The sequence below is a fragment of the Erithacus rubecula genome (assembly GCF_903797595.1).
Source record: "Erithacus rubecula genome assembly, contig: scaffold_155_arrow_ctg1, whole genome shotgun sequence".
Taxonomy (NCBI): domain Eukaryota; kingdom Metazoa; phylum Chordata; class Aves; order Passeriformes; family Muscicapidae; genus Erithacus; species Erithacus rubecula.
In genome coordinates this window covers 173,323-185,345 of record NW_027636149.1, presented here as the reverse complement: position 1 = coordinate 185,345, position 12,023 = coordinate 173,323, and positions in this window count along the sequence as shown.

Below are 12,023 nucleotides of genomic sequence, written 5' to 3'. Positions count from 1 at the left end.
AGGATGGGGTTGGGAAAGTGGAGCAAGATTGTCCACACTGGGTCAGACCTCAAGGCACAGCTTCTCTGAGCAGGCCAGGCATCCTGAGGAGAGACCCTGGATCAATATCAGTCAAGGAATGCTGCAATCAGCTCTGCTTTAAAGAGAATAGTTATAAAATCCATCCTTTACAATAGGAACAGATATTTTTAAGAAGCACTTCAAAGTATTTTTCCATAACTATTGTAGGAAACATTTCTAATGGAGTGCACCAGGCCAGAGGGAAATTAAGGCACAACCATGGTTTGTTAGGAAACCTCTCAAGAACTCCAAGTGAGAATCGATCTCCAAAGTTTCTTCAAGTTTTAATGGGTCCCAGGGAGGAACTTGAGTGAGAAAGTGTCCCCAAGCCATGATCAGAGTCGAGAACTGGAGGCAGAGATGACAGGTGGGCACAAAGAGGAGCCAAGTCTTGGTGCCCCGGAGCACAGTAGGGTCAGTGCCACCAAGGGCTCTGAGGAGAATCCTTGTCCTGAGCCACTGGGGCCTCCTGGCACAGCCCCAGCAAGGCTGGGCACTGTCACCCCTTGTAATGCCCTCAGCATCCCCTCACATCCCAGTGGCCTCAGGGATGTGCTGGGACCAGACCCTGGGGAGCCTTGGTCAGGAATGGCCCTGGGAGCTCCTTCATACTCTCAGGGACTGCAGGTTTTTCAAAGGACTTTGAGTTTTGCTTTTGCCTTGGAGTCTCTCAGAGCTTTGTGCAATCATGGCCTCCAGTTATCTGCTTTAATAAGTCTCTTGAGAGCTGTTTTCAGTAGCAGCACTCAGTGGGGCTCAACGCCTTTAGGTGCTTCAGCTTTCAAAGGTTCTTTACTTTTTCCTTTCCACACTGAGTATCTGAGAACAGACAAAATTCAGGCAAAGAGAGGGTCTGAATTTTTTTTTAAGCAATCCAAAATATTTAATGTTCCCCACTGCAAACAGGCACAAGGTTCCACCAAGGAAATTCCTCATCCCCAAGGCAAAGTCCTCCAAGCAATGTTTGACACCTTTGCACTCCTTGGTTCCCTGAGGCCTTGCAGTGTCACAAAGGCCCCTTGGTTCCAGGAGATTCTGAACTGTCACAATGGAGATTTGGGTCCATGGGACCCCATGGTGTTACAATGCTCTTTATGGTTCCATGAGGCCTTGATCTGTCACAATGGACCCTTGGTTCCATGAGGTTCATTGGTGTCACCATGGTCTCCTTGGTTCCATGAGGCATCACGATGTTACAACAGACTCTTGATTCCATGAGGTTCCTGCAGCAGGACTTCCCCTATGGCCCAGCAGAGCTTGTGGGAGTCCAGGGGTTTTCCCTGGCTCCTTTGGGGGTGCAAAAACCCCTTTGGCAGACCCCTCAGAGACCCCCGAGTGCTGCCCAGAAGCTGCAGGGGCTGGATTTGGCTCCTTGGGAGAATCTGCCCACATTGAGAGAAGAGACACAGAAAATAATGATGAGTAGAGTGTAAATTAGAATGTTAGAACGCAGATAAATAGGTTTTCTTGAATGTTTATGATAAGGGACATGTGGCCAAGATGGAGAATTTGCGGGGTGGACATCTTTTCCTCCTTCTTCTCCATGTCATCCATGTTGGGTGACATGTTGGCACTCTTGGATTGGTTGGGGTTTAGGGCTGGACCATTTAATAAAATTGTTTTGTATTGGTAAAATTTTGTAAACGTGTAATGCGTAGTACAAACTATATAAGATAAGCCCTGCCTTCACCAGGCAGATTCCACCATGGATGGCAGGCTGAGCAGACCACTGCTGGCCAGGCAAAAGGTCTCAGAGATAAGAAATAATAAACAGTCCTTGGGAAAAGAGAAAACCGTCTCCAGCAGTCTCTCTTCGGCAGCTTCAGGAGAAAACCAGGGTTTGAACCACCTTCGTGTCCCTCTGGGGTGATCTTGGGGCAAAGGAGAAACCCCAGACTGGGACACCTGGCGTCCCTGGCTGAGCATTGACATCTGGCATCCCCCTGGCTGGGCAGTGACATCTGACGTCTCTGGATGCGCCGCAGCCCACAAAGGTGGGTGCGGACCCCCAGAAGGGCAAGGTCAAGAAGACCCACAGAGATGGAGGAGACCCCCCCAGGCAGAGACATTTGGCACGGACCCTGGTGGATCCTTGTAGCCTGCAAAGGCAGGTACAGACCCCCAAAAGACAGAGCTTCAGAAGAGGCAAACTGTTGAAAAGGACTGTGGAGGAGATTTATGGCCCTCTGCCAAGAAAAGCTGAGTTCCAGATGCGAGTCGGAGAGGAGGTGTCCCGGAAAGCCTCACTCCTGTGCACTGCTGGTCGGTATCAGGAACCTCCGAATCGATTTTGGACGAATTGCTTTTGGGTAAGATGGTTCAGAATCACACACATCATAGGATTCCCACCTAGCCATGAGCAGGGGGTGGGAGGTTTATGGCTGCCTTGCTATCAGCAGACGGAGAAAGCAATTAAAGTTCCTCAGAGACTGGGGAAGGATTCTCACCTAGCTATGAGCTGGGGGAGGGAAGTTTATGACTGCCTTGCCAGCAGCAGGTGGTTCAGCAAGGGCCTTGCCAGCAGCAAGGCTGGGGAAAAATTAAGTTAGAAATATTTCCAAGTGAGTTACAGGACATACATTTTTGCTATTTCACCCCTTCAGAAACCCTGACCCCAGAAGGTGGGAGGGCGCTACAGGCGACTCCCCGGACATGGGGGACAGGGGGGAGGGGGACGGGACCACGAAAAAATGCGGGCTCGGTGCCGCAGGGATGTCCAGGGAGAGGCAACCTGCGGGGACCGGGACGCAGAAGGACAGGACCATGTGGGCGGCTCTCAGCCCAAAGGGGGAGGGATCAGCAGCCTTCACACTGACCGGGACAAAAACAGGAAAAAAGCGCGGGCTCGGTGCATTTAGCTGCAAGGGATGTCCAGGGAGGGGCAACCTGCGGCAGCAGCCGGGACGCAGGAAAGCGAGAATTGCGAAAAGACACAGAGAGACCTGTCTCCAGCTGTCAGAAATGCTGGGGGAGGAGATGAATGTCCTGTTTCAGGGAAACCTGAGTTATCCACGTTAGAACTGGTAAATTCTAATGGGGATAGAAATTTATGCTTTTTAAGTCAAAGGTGAAAAAATTAACAACTTTAAGCAATTGCAGGCAGCTGCCCGGACAGAGCCGGACAGAGCAAACCCGTCCACAGCAGCATGAGGTCACAGCCCAGACTCACCGAGAGGGGCGGGGGGGCACAGCCACCCTGCTCCAGAGGCTCCAGCAGCACCCCCGCTGCTCCCCCTGTGCCTGCACGGGCCCAGTGCTGCAGACGGGAGGGGGAATGGGGGGTGGAGAGATGCCAAGAGCTGCTTTTTATCTATACTGTAGAGAACAAACAGAACAAGGGAACAGGACAAGAGATTCAGTTTTATTTTCAGTTCTTGTATGTTAAACTAAAGGTGCTTGTTTTTGCATTGTTGTTAAAAAAAATAGCTGAAACTTTAAGAATGGTGAAGGTATTTTAATAGTATTAGGTATTTTAATAATTGAAGGTATAATAAGGTATTTTGTATTTTATTTGAATATATATCATCTATATTTAGTGATTTGTTATTGGTCAGATATGAGTGGACATTTATTTAAATGTCAACATTGAGTTTTAATTTTCCTATAGTTAATTGTTTTAGAGAAGCCAGTTTATAAGTATTTGCAATATTGTCAATATAAATCAATAGATTTTGAGTTGGATTTTAAAATTTAAATTTAGTTTCTGTATTTAATTTTCAAAACGCTGTAATAAGATTGTATGAATTCTATATCACATGACAATTTTGTTTTCTATTTCGTTGTTTAATCTGAAATCTTTCAACATCTTAAGTAAGTTTTGGAAAGCCTCCAGACGTGTCCTTGAATCAAATGTATGAAGATAATCAGCTAAGCTGTAAACTTAATGTTTGTTTTCTTTCTATTAATTTTCTCTTTTATTTTGGCAGGTCTTTTGTGACCTGGCACTGTGCTATCTTATGGTTTTGAATATTTTGCAGAATTACATAAAATTATTTGAGCTTCATTTTCAGAACAAATTCCTAGTGTTATGGTTTTCCTGAGTTGCTATCACAGAAGCACTGCAGTGTCTTGCCATGTTCAAAGTATTTTATCCCACAGTTGAATTTTAGAGAAAATGAGTTGCTAGAGGAGTTTGATTTTTGAAATGTTTAATTGTAGCTTTGTTGTTAAGAGTTGTGGGGGTTTTTTTCTTTAATAAGAAGATGTCAGGAGTTCTCTTCCAATTAGAGTTTAGGCTCTGGCCAAGCCTTGATTCTAACTGAAAGAGAAATTGTGTAAACCCAGGTGTTTTCTGCATCAAAATAATATTCCAGTCGTTTGAATTGGCAATTTGACTTTTCAATATAACAGCCAAAGCTGACTTTGAAGTGAATTTGGTGTTCATTTTCTGGAGATGACCATCTAATTCCACACTGAATCAAGGTTTGTCAGCTGTCTGCAGACCCTGAGGTGATGACACAGTTTTTTAATTGATGATTATCTAATCTTGTAAATGTATGTCTGTTGTTTAAAGCATTGTTAATTATTGTATTGTGCTTACTTGCAGAAGATTGTAAACTTTGGGTTTGTTTTGTTTTTTGTTAGATAATAGTTGAAATAATAGTAGAAGGGAAAATTCTCCAGTTTTGATCAAAAATTTAGAGACTGAGAAAGTTGGAAAGCTTTCAAAGTAAACATTTGGGGGAAGGGTTCTGTTTGTGTCTCCACAGAGAGGACGGAGATGGTTGAAGCCTGCAGCAAGATTGAAACACCACAACATATAGCTTCAGTTGTCAAGGAGCAAATGACAGAAGTTCTTCAAGAACAACATGAAAAGGTTTTTGCAAATTTCAAGAAGAGAAAGAATCCATCTAAAGGACAATGCTACGACTGTGGGGCTTTTGGACATTTTGGGAAAAATTGTCCTCAATCCACAAAGACTTCCAAGCTACCAGAACTTTGCCCTAGATGTCGCAGAGGAAGACATCTGGCAAGTGAATGTTATTCTCTGACGGACATGGACAGAAAACCATTGCCACTGCCAAAAAACACGAAGTGCAGGACCATCTTGTGTGACGACAGAAATGATGGCAGTGCAACAAGGAACAGCAACACCGGCACAGACAATACAGTTGTTGGGGAACATCAATCTGACTCCCTCAGCAGGGCGTTAGGGGACATCCCCTGTGACAGGGATTTGCTGCCACCAGGAACACAGTACATCCTGTCAGCTTCAAAAGTGACTTGTTTTTTTAAATGAAGTATCTGCATCTATACGTACAGGATTCAAAGCACCGTGCCGAAAGAGACAAGATTTTTTGATAATAGGCAGAGACCGGTGCAGCATTTTTGGACTGACAATATATCCTACTGTTGTTTCCGCAGACTGCTTCGAAGAGCTGACAATTTTAGCAAGGGCTCTTTGACCCCCATTGACAATTCCACAAAATACTCAACTGGCAAAAGCGATAGCTCTGCCATCGCATCCATTGGAGCATCAAGCAATGCCGGCGATGGGCGAAGGGCATCCACACTACACTGACCATGTCGAAGTACCCGCATTATGGTTGAAGTACATAACCCGTGAACAGCCAACTATTACTTGGGACTTGATATACCATAACAGGAAAACAACCATCACAGGGATGGTGAACACCGGACGTGACACTGATTTCATGTATTTTCTGACCTCGAGAATGGAACTTGATTACACCTTTGGACCAAATCACAGGCATTGGAGGAGGTTCTGTATGCCTCCAAAGCAAAAATTCAATGACATTCACAGGACCCAGACAGAAGACAGCTATCACTCATGTAAAAGCCATTCACTGTATGGGGAAGAGATCTCCTTTCACAGTGGAACATGTACCTGACAATGGATTTTTAGTAGGACTCACTGCGGCACTCGCCACTCCAAAATTGACATGGAAAACTGATACGCCTCATTGGGTAGATCAGTGGGCCTTGGAGAAGAAGAAGCTGAGTGCATTGAAAACCTTGGTGAAAGAACAACTAGAAAAAGGACACATAAAACCGACAAACAGCCCGTGGAATTTTCCAGTGTTTGTCATCCGAAAGAAGTTTTCTGGATCATGGAGATTACTTCACGACCTCAGAAAATTGAAGGAAATAGTGGAGGAGATGGGACCTCTTCAGCAAGGACTTCCATCACTCACAATGATTCCCAGAGACTGGCCTCTTGTTATTATTGACCTCAAAGATTGCTTTTTCAGTATTCCACTTCATGAAGACGATGCTTACCAGATGGCATTTTCTGTTCCAAGTTTGAACAGAGAAGAGCCGATGAAGAGGTATCATTGGGTTGTTTTATCCCAAGGCCTCAAGGACTCGCCAACAATTTGTCAATGGTATGTGGCGCAAACTTTGGCTCCAGCAAGACACAAATATCCCAAAACAAGAACTGCACACTATGTAGACGATTTGCTGATTGCTGCATCAACAGACCAAGAACTACAAGAAGTCTGTGCTTGTGTGATCGAAGAAATGCAAAAAGCAGGACTCCCAAGTCAGCACTTCAAAGATTCAAGAAATCGCACCGTGGAAATACCTTGGATGGAAAATCACCGGACAGACAATCAAACCTCAAAAATTAAAGATCAGCTCAAAAGTCAACAATTTCCAAGACCTGCAGCAACTCCTTGGAGAGATCAACTGGACGAGATCGATTTTGGGAATCACAAATGAAGACCTTTTATCTTTGTTCGATCTTCTGAAAGGAGACGACAACATCAAATCCCCCAGGACTCTTACACCAGAAGCACAAGCAAGCTTGCAAAAAGTTGCAGAAATGATACAAGACAGACAAGCACACCGAAATGTGGACTCTTTACCATTCCATTTAGCAGTGTTGGGAGAAGAAACACAGCTATATGGTTTGATTTTTCAGTGGGAAGAATACAAAAAAGACCCTCTTTTAATTATAGAATGGGTTTTCCTATCTTACAGATCTTCAAGTACAATTCTTACAGATTTAGAAATGACAGCACAAGTGATAATAAAGGGAAGAACAAGGTTGATGACAATGATGGGCAGGGACTTTTCAATGAACAATGCAGCAAGGACTGCAGATTTCTACAATACCAATGAATCAAAAAATAGATGAGGCAGCAGTTTGGCCTCAATTTCAACAAGTAACACCTTTGAACAGACAAATTCCTATAGAGACCTGCAACAGCAGCTCAAGATACTTTAGTTGATTAGACAAATATTCAAATGGACTTGACAAGAAGCAGAGAATGTCCTGCAATTGGGACTGGTGAAATAGCCATGCCAGTGAATTATGACCCACAAGGACAAAACCAAAGATGGCAAAAATTAAATCATGATATAGTTAAAAATTTTATTAAGGCAATTAGAGATTATGGACTGGGATCTTCATATTTTAAACAGTTTTTAAAAGGTATTCTCAATGAATATGACTTGACTTCATGTGACATGAAATCTCTTGTGTCATTGATACTTACTGACACACAAGGACTTATGTGGGAGCGCAGATGGAGAAGAGCTTTGAAGGAGCTGCAAAAGAAATACCAAGGTGGTGGCTCATGCTAACCTCACCATGGCAGAATTAGCAGGAGACCCTTCTCACAATGATCCAGTACAACAAGCTGCCAAGATTCCAAGGGGAGTGTTGGCAGACATCAAGGAAAAAGGATGGGAACTTCTCTTCAAACAAGATTTAAAAGACTTAAGGACTGACAGTGAAAAATGATTGTTTATATGCTGTTGTATCTTATTTTTTGTCAACTGTATTAGGTGAAAAAGAGGATTTACCAGTGATGCAGCCAAGGGAGAGTGTTTGGGAAAATTTAGCATGGACAGTGGGGTTGGAAACAATTTGTTTGAGGCATTCCAAGCAGAAAAGCCATTTTCAACATGTCTGGTGGGATTGACAGTGAAAGAATGGCCCATTCCGGAGGGCATCCCTTCATGGGTGATATGAGTTATGACAACTCCTGTGAATGGATGGCATTTGTGGGTTCAATTTCTCCCTGTGTCTGTTCTCAAACCAAAAGAATTAGAAATTTTTGGTTCAACAATGGATTTTGGAATTGTATGTGATGTTTTAGGGGTGAAAAAGAATCAAACAATGGATGTTACTCCGAATTAGAATGTATATAGCAATTATATTGTAGTCTCAAACAAACCATCCTTCCGAAATCTAGAACAGTTATTGTGCCTGGATGGTCTGTTTGACCTTTTTTGATCTTTTACCTTTATAAAAAGAAATTTTGAAAGTAGGTTTTTATATACTAGTAGAGCTTGTTACTATTCTCATTGCTTTGCCATGCATCATCCCATGCACTCGGCGCGCTTTGAACAAAGCTGTGAAAAGGGCTCTGGACAAAACCGTGAAGGAGGTCTTTTTGGTGCAAACAGAAGTGGGAGATATGGGAGTCCAGGGTTTTTCCCTGGCTCCTTTGGGGGTGCAAAAACCCCCCTGGCAGACCCCTCAGAGACCCCTGAGTGCTGCCCAGAAGCTGCAGGGGCTGGATTTGGCTCCTTGGGAGAATCTGCCCACATTGAGAGAAGAGACACAGAAAATAATGATGAGTAGAGTGTAAATTAGAATGTTAGAATGTAGATAAATAGGTTTTCTTGAATGTTTATGATAAGGGACACGTGGCCAAGATGGAGAATTTGGGGGGTGGACACCTTTTCCTCCTTCTTCTCAATGTCATCCATGTTGGGTGGCACATTGGCACTCTTGGATTGGTTGGAGTCAGGGCTGGACCATTTAATAAAATTGTATTGTATTGGTAAAATTTTGTAAACATGTAATGCGTAGTACAAACTATATAAGATAAGCCCTGCCTTCACCAGGCAGATTCCATCATGGATGCCAGGCTGAGCAGACCGCTGCTGGCCAGGCAAAAGGTCCCAGAGATAAGAGATAATAAACAGTCCTTGGGAAAAGAGAAAACCATCTCCAGAAGTCTCTCTTCGGCGGCTTTGGGGGAAACCAGAGTTTGAACAACCCTTCGTGTCCATCTGGGGTGATCTCGGGGAAAAGGAGGAACGCCAGACTGGGACAGCGACAGACCCCAGGTCTACCTCCCTCTGAGACAACAGGTCCTCGCACTTAGTCATAGTGTGGCGGACACAGGGTCGACCCAGCTCCGGGGCCGGCGGGCGCCGCTGAGTCGAGGCGACTGGTTGCAGGGGCAATGGGTCTGCCTTTCTGCGAGGAGGGTGGCAGACACCGGGTCTACCCGGCTCCGGGGTTGGCGGGCCGCCAGGGAGGGCGCCCCCTAGACGGCCTGTCGCAGGGACCAAGGGTCAGACTCGCTCTGGGGAGGGCAGCGGACACCGGGTCGACCCGGCTACGAGGCCAGCAAGCCGTGGGGGAGAGCGCCGCCGAGTAGAGGCGGCCGGTCGCAGGGGCAACGGGTCTGCCTCGCTCCGAGGAGAGCGGCGGACACTGGGTCGCCGCCGCTCTGGAGCTGGCGGCATGCCAGGGTGGACGCCGCCGAGTCGGCCGATCGCGGGGACAACGGGTCTGCCTCTCTTCGGGAAGGGCGGCAGACACCGGGTCGACCCGGCTCCGGGGCCGGCGGACCACCAGGGAGGGCGCCGCCTAGTCGGCCGGTCGCGGGGGCAACGGGTCTGCCTTGCTCCGGGGAGGGTGGCGGACAATGGGTGGACCCAGCTGGGGGGCCGGAGGGCCGCCGGGTATGGCGCCGCCGAGTCGAGGCTGCCGGTCACGAGGACAACGGGTCTGCTTTGGTCCGGGGAGGGCGGCGGACACCGGGTCGACCCGGCTTCGGGGCCGGCGGGCTGCCGGGGAGGGGGCCGCAGAGTCGGCCGGTCGCGAGGGCAACAGGTCTACCTAGCTCCAGGGCCGGCGGCGGACACCAGGTCTACCCGGCTCTGGGACAACAGATCTACCTTGCTCCGGGGCCGGCGGCGGACCCCAGGTCTACCTTGCTCCGAGACCACAGGTCCTCACACTTAGTCTTAGTGCGGCGGACAACGGGTCTACTTGGCTCTGGGGCCAACGGCCCGCCAGGGTGGGTGCCGCTGAGTCGGCCGGTCGCGGGGACCAAGGGTCAGACTCGCTCTGGGGAGGGCGGCGGACACTGGGTCGACGTGGCTACGGGGCCGGCAAGTCGTGGGGGAGGGCGCCGCCAAGTCGAGGCAGCCAGTCGCAGGGGCAACGGCTCTGCCTCGCTCCGAGGAGGGCGGCAGACACCGGGTCTACCCGGCTCCGGTGTCGGCGGGCCGCCGAAGAGGGCGCCCCTAGGTGGCCAATCGCAAGGGCAACGGTTCTGCCGCGCTCCGGGGAGGGCGTCGGACACCAGGTCTACCCGGCTCCGTGGCCGGCGGGCCGCCGGGGAGGGCGCCGCTGAGTCGGCCGGTCGCAGGGCAACGGGTCTTCCTCGCTCTGGGGAGGGCGGCGGACATCGGGTCTACCTGGCTCCGGGGCCAGTAAGCCACCGGGGAGGGCGCCGCCGAGTCGGCCGGTCGCGGGGACAACGGGTCTGCCTCACTCCGGGTAGGGCGGTGGACACCTCGTCTACCTCGCTTTGGGACAACAGTTCTTCCTCGCACTTAGTCTTATTGCGGCGGACACCGGGTCTACCCGGCTCCAGGGCCGGTGGACGTCCGGGGAGGTCGCCGCCGAGTCGCCCGGTCGCGGGGGCAACGTGTCTCCTTTGCTGTTGGGAAGGCGGCAGACACCGGGTCTACCCGGCTCCGGATCCGGCAGGCCTCTGGGAAGGGCGGCAGACACCGAGTCAATCCGGCTCCGTGGTCGGCAAGCCGCCAGGTAGGGCGCCCCCTAGATGGCTTGTCGTGGGGGCAACGGGTCTGCGTCACTCCGAGGAGGGCAGCAGACACCGGGTCTACCCAGCTCTGGGGCCGGCGGGCTGCCGGGTAGGGCGCCGCCAAGTCGGCTGTTTGCGTGGGCCACGGGTCTGCCTCGCTCCGCGGAGGGCAGCGGACACCAAGTCTACCCGGCTCCGGGGCCGGCAGGGCACCGGGGAGGGCGCCACCGAGTCGAGGTGGCCGGCCACCTGGGCAACAGGTCTGCCTCCCTCCGGAAATGGCGGCGGACACCGGGTCTACCCGTCTCCGGAGCCAGCGTGCCGCCCGGGAGAGCGCCACCGAGTCGATGTGGCTGCTCGCCGGTGCAACGAGTCTGCCTCGCTCCGGGGAGGGTGGGGGGCATAGGGTCGACTCCGCTCCGGGGCCGGCGGGCCGCCGGGGAGGGCGCCGCAAAGTCGAGGCGGCCGATCGCGGGGGCAGCGGGTCTGCATTGCTCCGGGGAGGGCGGCAGACACCGGGTCTACCCGGCTCCGGTGTCGGCGGGCCGCCGAAGAGGGCGACCCCTAGGCGGCCGATCGCGGGGGCAACGAGTCTGCCACGCTCCGGGGAGGGCGTCGGACACCAGGTCAGCCTGGCTCCGGGGCCGGCGGGCCGCCAAGGAGGGCGCCGCCGAGTCAGACGGTTGCGGGGGCAATGGGTCTGCCTCGCTCCGGGGAGGGCGACGGACACCAAGTCGACCCGGCTCCGGAGCCCGCGGGCCGCCAGGGAGGGCGCCGCGGAGTCGGCTGGTCACGAGGGCAACAGGTCTACTTCGCTCCAGGCCCGGCATCGGACACAAGGTCTACCCGGCTCCGGGACAACAGGTTTATTTTGCTTCGGGGCCGGCGTCGAACACCAGGTCTACCTCGCTCCGGGACAACAGGTCCTCGCACTTAGTCTTATTGCGGCGCACACCGGGTCTATCCAACTCTGGGGTCGGCAGCCCACCAGGGTGGGCGCCGCCGAGTCGGCCAGTCGCGGGGGCAACAGGTCTGCCTTGCTCTGGGGAGGGCGGCAGACAACGGGTCGACCCAGCTCCGGGGCCAGAGGGCCGCCGGGTATGGCGCCGCCGATTCGAGACGGCCGGTCGCAGGGGCAACGAGTCTGCCTCGCTCCGGGGAGGGCGGCGGACACCGGGTCGACCCCGCTCCAGGGCC